This window comes from Oncorhynchus kisutch, linkage group LG2 (assembly GCF_002021735.2).
Source record: "Oncorhynchus kisutch isolate 150728-3 linkage group LG2, Okis_V2, whole genome shotgun sequence".
Lineage (NCBI taxonomy): Eukaryota > Metazoa > Chordata > Actinopteri > Salmoniformes > Salmonidae > Oncorhynchus > Oncorhynchus kisutch.
Window position 1 is genome coordinate 20,613,425 of NC_034175.2, and position 9,747 is coordinate 20,623,171.

A 9,747-nucleotide genomic window follows, 5' to 3' on the forward strand; every position below is an offset into this window, starting at 1 on the left:
AGACGGAGAAGAAATGAACAGGACCAGATGGGCGTGTAACAGGGTTTTAACTAATTTATTTGCCCCCCCAGGTTTTCGGAGCAAAAAAAACACTAGCAAATCAGCTCCAAGTGATTTTAATTTGGAAATCTTTTCCAAAGTATTCCCACGCATAATATATATATATGTGATTGTATACAAATGTAAGCAAGCATTGAAATTATTATGTTTTAGTCAAATATATAATTTGGGCTTGAAATTTGCAGTCTTCAAAATGTTTGTCATTATTTTCTGGCCTCCTGACTATTCGCTCAAGAAAAAAATCAGCCTGCGACTTAATGTAGTTTATGATCTTTGGCATATAATCTTTCATTGGTCCCATAGATGAATTCATTATCCATTCATTAGGGTTTCTAACTTTCCTAGAAATGTTCCTAGAAATGATCCATTTAATATTCTGGGTCTTGGAAGTCATGGGAAGGAAGACCAATAAACATTGTGTTATCCTTGCTGTTGTTGCTTGTGGTGATTATTTTTGATAAAATATCGCTCAGTTGGTTTGGATATCGTGCTGGCAACGCCATCACTATGAGTTCATTCATTAGCTACTCACTGAATCTGAATGTGATTTTATTATTCCTGTCTGGGCTGTTTTGCTATGCATAGAAGTCAGTGCTGCCTGCGTGTTCATGTGATGGCATCCCCTGCCTTACCCTGTGTGGAAGGCTCTGTGATGGCATCCCCTGCCTTACCCTGTGTGGAAGGCTCTGTGATGGCATCCCCTGCCTTACCCTGTGTGGAAGGCTCTGTGATGGCATCCCCTGCCTTACCCTGTGTGGAAGGCTCTGTGATGGCATCCCCTGCCTTACCCTGTGTGGAAGGCTCTGTGATGGCATCCCCTGCCTTACCCTGTGTGGAAGGCTCTGTGATGGCATCCCCTGCCTTACCCTGTGTGGAAGGCTCTGTGATGGCATCCCCTGCCTTACCCTGTGTGGAAGGCTCTGTGATGGCATCCCCTGCCTTACCCTGTGTGGAAGGCTCTGTGATGGCATCCCCTGCCTTACCCTGTGTGGAAGGCTCTGTGATGGCATCCCCTGCCTTACCCTGTGTGGAAGGCTCTGTGATGGCATCCCCTGCCTTACCCTGTGTGGAAGGCTCTGTGAAAGGCTCATTGTCAAGGTGATGATTGCTTTGTCAACTCTTGTGTGTGACTGAGAGGGCTTGAATGCTGGCAGCTGTGATCTGAATGGGAGACTGTCAATGTGAGAGAGGGGGACACAGAGAGAGAGAGAGGTAATGTGTAGATTACTTTGTCATTCTCTGCCATTCGGGCCATACACACACACACACTATATATGTATGAAAAAACTCCCGCCAGTCTAGTCATTGTGAAGCACAAGCCTGTGAAATCTGGCTTTGCGTTTCATTTGTGCATGAAGGATTAGGACAACTGAAGTCCCCATAGCTTTGTAGTGGCTCCATTGTCTGGTGGCAAACGTCAGGGAAAGTTGTGACCTGCAAAAGCAAGGGTTCAACTCAAAGGACTGATTATTTTGGTGAGGGGGATGCTGGAGAAAATATATTTTGATGGAGGCAGCTCAAATCTAAATAGGCTAGTTGTGAAGTCTTTTGTTCCACTTGTTGTCTCACCAACTTGTTTACTTTGAACTATGTCTATGAAAAATGACACATTGTTTTGTCCAGAAGGTCCCTCTCTGTTTTGCATTGATTTTCAAATCAGCCTGTCATAAGGATGTCGGGCCTAAAATGAAGTTGCAATCCATGAGAGGGTTCTTTTGAGAGGTTTGTGTAATGTGCTATACGATACAGAAGTTAATGCAGTTGCCCCTCCTGACTTTGTTCTTGTCTTTGTCCCATTGCATTTCATTCCTGTTCCATACAGTATGTCACTAATGCCATATCTAATGGAGGTGATTGTAATCACATTGGATCATAATCTAACTGTTAAACATCAGCGTGCAGAAGAAGGTTTTGGACAACTTAACACTAATTGCTAATGTAAGTCACCGTGGATAAGAGCGTCTTCTATGTGACTAAAATGTCATTCCATTCCAGTTGTAAGGGGTAGACATCTCAGAAATGGCTTGACTGTCAAGGTTGACATTTGGCAAGCATTTTCTATGAGACACTGTGGGGGCACCCTAATATCTGCAAGGTAATTCAACAGCCGTGCCATAAAGACTTTATAGGAGGAGTTCATTAACTACAAAGAACATTGGGATTGAATAATGGAACCAGATGCTTTTAACAGAGTCTAGGAGGGGTCGTATTGATGTTGCCCAGTCATTTAGGCCCACCACCGACTGGCCAGGGGTCCTCAATCTGTTTCGATTTCCATGGCACTCAGGGATGGCCCTCACTGTAGGAGCCCTTTGCTTTCAGGCCGAGGCTCTCTGCTTCGGTACTCTGGTGTACGAATGCGCCATCTGCCCCACAGCCACATTAAAGTCAAGATAAGAGAGCAAATGATTGGGTTCAGTGGAGTCTGTGTTTCATGGGTCTGCACTCAAGCATACCCTTTATCTTTCTCAGTGTCTCTCTTTTGTAATGGCAGTAAGAGGAAATGTCTGGTTAATCTCTCTCACTCTGTCCTCAGCTGTCGGCATGGAGAGACAGAATCTCTGAGAAATAATTCAATTATTTTCAAACCCTTATCTTACAGGGTCAGGGCTTGATTTGTAGGCTACAGCTAGCAATTTCAACATTAGGGTTGTGTTCAGCTTTGAAGAATGTTGTTTGACCAAAATGTGTGTGCTAAAGTAACTTGCAAGAATGGTCCCACTGGGCAAAGATGTCAATTCAACCTCTATTCAACATTGTTTCCATGTCATTTCAATGAAATTCAACCAGTCTGTGCCCAGTGGGGTACTTCGAATTAAGTATATTGATCTGTTCATAGAAAAGGTTTCATGGTTGATCAGCTTAATCAGTTTTGAAACACAGCTGTTATATGTCAGGTAGTGAACCCAAATATACAATATTACAAAAGACATGAACTACAATGATAGTGTAGGTTTCATATGAAGTAGACACGGGACGGGACCCCTTACACATGCTCTTTCTCTCTCTACAAGTGAAACCTCGTGGGGCGGTTATTGCCCTCTGACCCCCTTAGTCATAAATCAAACTAAATTAAAGTCAGGATCCCCAGTGCGTCTGGTGCCCCACCCCTGGTAACAGAGCCTGGCCCTGCCGTTGCCCCTGCTCTCCCTCTGCATTCATCACTGCTTCTCCCTGGTGTGCTCACTCATCGGTGTCCAACACACTGGAACACTCCCGTCTAGGAAGGCGCAACAGGCTGCCAGGCAGGAAACCCCTGTTATCAGGAGGAAGCAAAGGGATTCTTCTTTTCTTCAACCCAGGTTTCTTCAGATTTTCTCTCTGTCTCTCTCTCTGTCTCTCTCTCTGTCTCTGTCTCTGTCTCTCTCTCTGTCTCTCTCTCACTCTGATGGATCATATGGCAGCAATCTGCAGTTAAGCCTCCTATCACTTTCTCCCACTGTTTTCATGAACCCTTCACTCTCAACTCACCCCCAAAATTCTTCAAGCATTCTCCCCTGCTTGGAGTGACGGCCACATTGGAGCTATTTGCGAAATCACCACAGTACATATGTTCATATGCTGTCTATCAATGACTGCTATTTGATAAGTCACAATCAGGGTGTCGCCAAAGAATAATGGACAAGTAGTAAGTTGCTAATTAATTGAGCCAATTTAAATTGAGCGGAACAATTTGCGACCTGTTCAGTGTGAAGACATCCAGTATGTTCAGTGCTTGCCTAGAAGCTGCTCCATGGCATTGGGGGACGTGAAGGGCTGATAAGCTGTAGGGAAGTCCCTAGTAAAGCTGTGGTTTAATCTCCCTAGATATGGCTGATAATCCATTTTTAAAAAGGGTAATACTCTCAGTGTTACTGGTGATTTGCTACAGCCTTAGTGTGGACACGTGACCCAAAGGCAGCTCTCTGACACCGCTGACCGACACTTTCATGTGAATTCGACAGGTTCAGTATGTCGTACGCTGTTAGGTGTTGTTCTACGAATTAGACCCAAGACCGTGAACACACCTTGGTTTGTCCTTGATTGCAATGAACATGCTAACCCAAGCATGAACTGTAAGAATGGGTAGATCTACAAGTGCAACTACGTACAGTCAGAGGACTGAGTGGATGGTGATTATCTTGCCTAAAGCAATTAGACTTGGCATGCTAAAATGGCCATGCATCCAAAAGTTGCTGCTCCGCCACCCTGAGACACACAGAACTCCCTGTGATCGTTATGGCCGCTGTTCCTGTTCCTTTCTGTGGGAAACCTTTATGATTTTCTACTGTACCAGGTGGTTCCGGTTCAATCTGTTTCCTGCTACTGCTACGGTCACAGTCTCTCTTTCCTGCGTTTACCTCTCCCCACTTCCAATACCGTAGACCTTTTCTAACGCCTTTACACAGAAGCGTTTGTATGTCTTGAATTTGATATACACGCACATATTGGGCTTTCTTACACCCTAATTGTCACATCGGAACCGTAGAAATACAATAACTCTATTCTATTTCACGTGTTCCTTATAACCAAAGAACGTCCCATTGAATGAGAGCACATCAAGACGACTCGATAAAAGTTTCATTCCTCTGTCTCTGTGAAAGGGACTTGACTCTCTGCCGTTCCATAAGAAGCTGCTCCGCCCAGGCGCCCACCATGGGATCAAACAAACAGATTCCTTTGAGCGGTACTTTGTTACAGAAATGAAAGCACAGCGATATAATGACTTTGTGATGGTAGTTGAAACTCTAGCCGCGCCTCCCAGTGCCAGATCTGAGGCTGTAGACTGGAAGCTCATTAGCAGTATATCTCTTTGGCTGCATTGACTGAACACAATGTAGCTTTGTCTCTATGCAGTCCGGGTCTTTGACACAGTGAGACCCTGTGCTGAGAAAGACAATCTGACTCAGGACGGAGACACTTCTAAAGAGGGCTGGCTCCACCTTTTACCTCTCCCTGAAACCACAGAGGACAGTTAGGTGTTGTCCATCATCCACCCTCATCAAGGGCAAGGCCAGTTCAGTACCTATCTCCCCTTGAACATGAGCTCAATAGAGATCGTAATTGTCATACAGATTCCACTAATGCAGGTGCATTTCATCCTACAAATGTGGTCACAGATGAGATGACTACAGGTGCAATACCACAATTGTGGAATCTGGTACTTCACTTGGATGATTTGGGAAGTTTTGATACCCCGCTACTAACACTTCACTTCTTCACTGGAAGGCTGACATGCTTGTTGACGTTGATCTTGAAGTGTGGCCCACTCGCTCTGGGAACCACAATAGCCTGGCAGGTAACTGGAAAGGTTTGAATGAGAGGTAAAGTGAATGATGCAGAAACAGGAAGGCAAATGGATAGCAGATGGCAAAAACACTAACTATCTGTCACCGGGGACAACATCCCATTCCATACTGCTTGAGGTGTTGTTTATGTTGTATTCTGAGCCGTGGACCTTAAGACAATGACAATTGCATCTTGATTACTCAGACAGTAAGTGTGTAAATGCTGTTATTTAATGCCAAAGTGATTCTGCTTATGTCTGTTCTCACAAACACCCAGTAAAGAATGATAATTGTATTGAGTTGGGGTCAGCAAAAACTTTGATAGAGAGTTGAAGAAAAGTACAAGCCAAACCCTCTAAAACTCCATATCACTCACAAAGAACATACATGTTTGTATTTGTTGACACTTTGCTCACTGCTTAGTATTATTTGAGTTCAACTGTCTCCTTGTCCTCACAATGGACACCTACGGTTGGAGAAGGCATGGCGTGGGTGGCTGGTGTTGTGATTTGGACTAGCTCTGCTCAGGACCGGTTTCACTAGAGCAGTTGCTTCCTTGTACAAAATCCTCACCAGCTGCAGAGCACACCGGTCACTGAAGGACAAACAACAGGCATGTGGAGAAAGGGAACTCTCTTGGCAGGAAAACCCATTGCACATAATCCCTCATCAGCCATTGTTAACATCAGCATCGCAGCGTTTCTTGTCATGTGAGGGCATACCACCGGAAGGCTCGGAGACGATCAATGATAGAAATACAGTGCCGTTTTATTTTGGCATAGAATGTGACATTGTTGTGGACTTGCTGTAAAGCCTGGAAGAAATCTTCATGGTCTGTCATGACAATAGTCAAGTCCACATTTCATCATTCCTAAACAAAGCTGCACGACCAGTATATAAGGAAGTAGTCTGGTTTTTGAACCACTTAGGGAAATCCCTGTCCACATACCACTCAGATTCCACACCGTCGAAGATGCTTCGAGCCATCTAAATTTCTAGTGTGCCATCAATCGTTGCATACATTAGTGGACGGTGTCCTATTTCTGTACTGTTGCTAATGGAGAGAGGGAGAATGTGGGCTGGTTTTGTTCCCCCATCCGCTGTCCTGTCTCACAGTATGGGGGATACCCATTCCCCCTTTTCTCCCTCTCTCCCCATTCTCTTTCACACTCACCCACTCTACAGGCAGAGAGACAAGCGGTGTATTTAGGCTAGGGAAGTAGGCCATAACCCAGCCAATAAAACACATGTGCCCATGCAGAGCACATGAGGTTGGTGGCACCTTAACTGGGGAGAAAGGGCTCTTGGTAATGACTGGAGCAGAATTAGTGGTATGGTATCAAATATGTGTTTGATGCCATTCCATTTGCTCTGTTCCGGGCCATTTATTATGAGCCATTCTCCCCACAGCAGCCTCCACTGATGCAGAGACAGAGCTAGAGATATGTGTCCTACCTGGACTCCAATACAAAGAAAGATATTCTGAGCCTCAGGGACCCGAGGCACTCCCATGCTAGTAAAGGAAGGGGTGGAGTAAGTTTGCCTGATATTGTGATTGTAGAAAAAGATCACCTTCACACTACAACAGAGAGGTCACAATGAGGATTGTGTTACTAATCATACCCAATTGACCAACTAGCTAAACATTTGTCGAGGACTGTTTATTCGCCATGGATACGAGATGTGCTATGGTTCTCAGTTATCTAACTGGCCTTTCTCATAACGCTCAGCAAATCAACAACTTCCTCCTGGCACTTATAAGAACGAGCTTTCTCCAGAAATGGGGATGTCCTTTCTGACGGATTGCAGGAGGTCTCCCTAAATGAATGTTTGAATTATGCAGTGCAACATTTTGACAGGTCAGAGTATAATTTCCTGTTAACCCAATCACTGGACAGATTAATGGACATTTAGATCTATGAGAATGAGGCTCTGTGGTTCACATTGTGGACATTGACCAATTGAGATCTGTCAGCTTAATGGGAAGGACAGTAAAGACAGTAGATAATAAACCATCTCAAACTGGTTTATTGCATTTTCAACACATAACAAGTCTGCCCTGTAAGTTTAAAGGATAGTCAATGCTCACAATGACTTGGTTTAGTCATTCAGAAGCACCTCTGTGAAAACAGCCTTCCCTCTAACAGTAATGACCAGCTACACCTCGTAAGCAAACAAGACTCCATTCACTATGAGATAACCCGCCGTGACGTCGTTAAACAAACAACAGAACCTAAAAGTAATAAAAACTCTTCCCGATGTTTTGTTGACGTTGCCTTACCAGTGGGTGTTAGCTTATCCACAATGGTCAAAGTCTAACTCTAAAGCCGATGTTTTGTGCCATGCAGTCTAACACAACAGTCATTACATGTAGTCATGCTAAACATGGACTCCTACAGGTACCTACCTGCCTGTGGTGCCATTCAAAGAGAATATTATACAGTAGGCCTCTGTCATTTTCAGCTTTGCCAAAATTACAGTTGTCAGTATGGTACTTTTGAGTGTAATGACCCAGGATTAGAACATCAGGTGTGTGTGTCCTGTTCTTCCCATTTATTCTACAGTTTATACATTCAGAATGTTAGTACTCGTGCATCAATCTAGAAATCATTATCACCGTGACAACCATTTCTAAGTAATCTTTTGACAATACATGATGCATTAGGTTCATCACATCTGTAGGCCACTGACTGAGCAAAACAAAGGCCACTAGACAAGACCGTAAGAAGGCCATCTTATGTGAATCAAGTGCAAAACCAGCTATGTTGAGGGTTTGGGTGTCCTCTGTTTGTTGTTGATCATTGGCTTGGTTCTGTGTGTACAGTTGCTTGCGTGACCACTTTCTCACCGAGTGTCTTTCTTTCAACAAGCAGCTCATGACGTCTGTGGATCACATGAAGGAGGACAAGTGAAAAGAAAGTCCAGGAGGGCCAGATCAAAGGAAGGAATGGAGGAGAAGGTGACAAGTGACAGTGAAGAGGAAGGGGAAGATTACTACAGAATGGAGGGAGAACGGATGAAGAAAGCAAAAGCCGCCATTGTGGCAAGATTATAAGCAAGAGAGGAGAAAACAGAGAGGAGTAAGGCGGCGATGGACAGAAAGGAACAAGAGATGGAGATGACGAGGATGAAGGAAAAGTGGGAGAAGTTCCGTAAACGCGAGGAGATGGTCTTGGAGGGATTGGAAGTGGTTCAGAGAAGAGAGCGAGCAGTTAAAGGAAGAGAGAGAGCGGATTCAGAAGGAGACGGAGAACATTCAAAAGGAGAAAAAAGGCAGATTGCGAAAGGAAGCGATGATCTGAGGAGACCAAGAGTGTAGGCGGTGTCGTACAGGCAGACGTTGGAGAAAGAGGGGCTCAGGGAGGAGAGGTCGATGAAGGAGCTAATGGAGATGCTACTTGAAAAGGAGTAGATGCTCAAGGAGCGAGAGAAGTTTAAAGAAAATAGGAAGATAGAGGATAAAAATGTGAAGAGGGAAAGGAAGGTCATTGACTTGGCACGTATGTTTATGAGTGAAGCGTTAAAGGACATCGAAAAACAGTGGAAGAAGAGAGAAAATGAAAGGGGGCCATTGAGGAGGGAGATAGAAAGGATGCTTAAAGAGAAGGAGACAATAAAGGAGAGGAGCAAGGAGGAAGGAGGAAGAGGGGCAAGAGGAGGAGAGCGATACGAGTTAGTCATCACTCATTCTACTGAACCGCAACATAAAAAATATGATTTACAGCATTAAACAAACGCAGCATGAGATTCCTTAAGCTTCCACTATTTTTTCTTTACTTCCTTAATAGCCAGCTCTAGTTAAGTGTTAAGTTAACAGTAGATTCTTAGCAAGAAATAATACTTTATTATTGTGGATGAACTATAGCATGCTAATTGCTCTCCCTGTTAGCATAGTGGTGAAAGGCTGTACCAAAAGCTACATTCTACAGAGTTACAGAAGAGAGAGGTGTGAGGACTCTGTGGCTGGTACAGGCCGTGTGGGTCAGGTGGGGTGAGGGTAGGGAGTGCATTGTATTAAATCACTGCTCTGAGTTGCCCTTAATTAAGCACAGATCTAGAATAGTTTGTGCTCCCTTAATCCAGTATTTGCTAGCACGTATTACAGTGCACAAGACTGACCTTAGATCAGCAAATGACTATAGAGAGCAGTGTTTCAGGACTTAAGTATTAGGAGTGGCACTTGTATGTGGATACTTACACCTGCACCTTAAAAATAGAAATGTTGCTCATGATTCATTTAATTTAACCTTTACTTAACCAGGCAAGTCAGTTAAGAACACATTCTTATTTTCAATGACGGCCTGGGAACATTTGGTTAACTGCCTGTTCAGGGGCAGAACGACAGATTTGTACCTTGTCAGCTCGGGGGTTTGAACTCACAACCTTCCGGTTACTAGTCCAACGCTCTAACCACTAGGCT

General features: G+C 44.2%; 1 long non-coding RNA gene across 1 annotated transcript; it reads left to right on the plus strand.

Annotated features, from left to right (window-relative positions):
* The first annotated feature begins 7,692 nt into the window (after nt 1–7,692).
* Nucleotides 7,693–9,072, plus strand: LOC116356617 (uncharacterized). The gene is made up of 2 exons (XR_004205029.1): nt 7,693–7,856; nt 8,201–9,072. It is a non-coding gene; the product is annotated as an uncharacterized LOC116356617 (long non-coding RNA).
* Nucleotides 9,073–9,747: the final 675 nt, after the last annotated feature.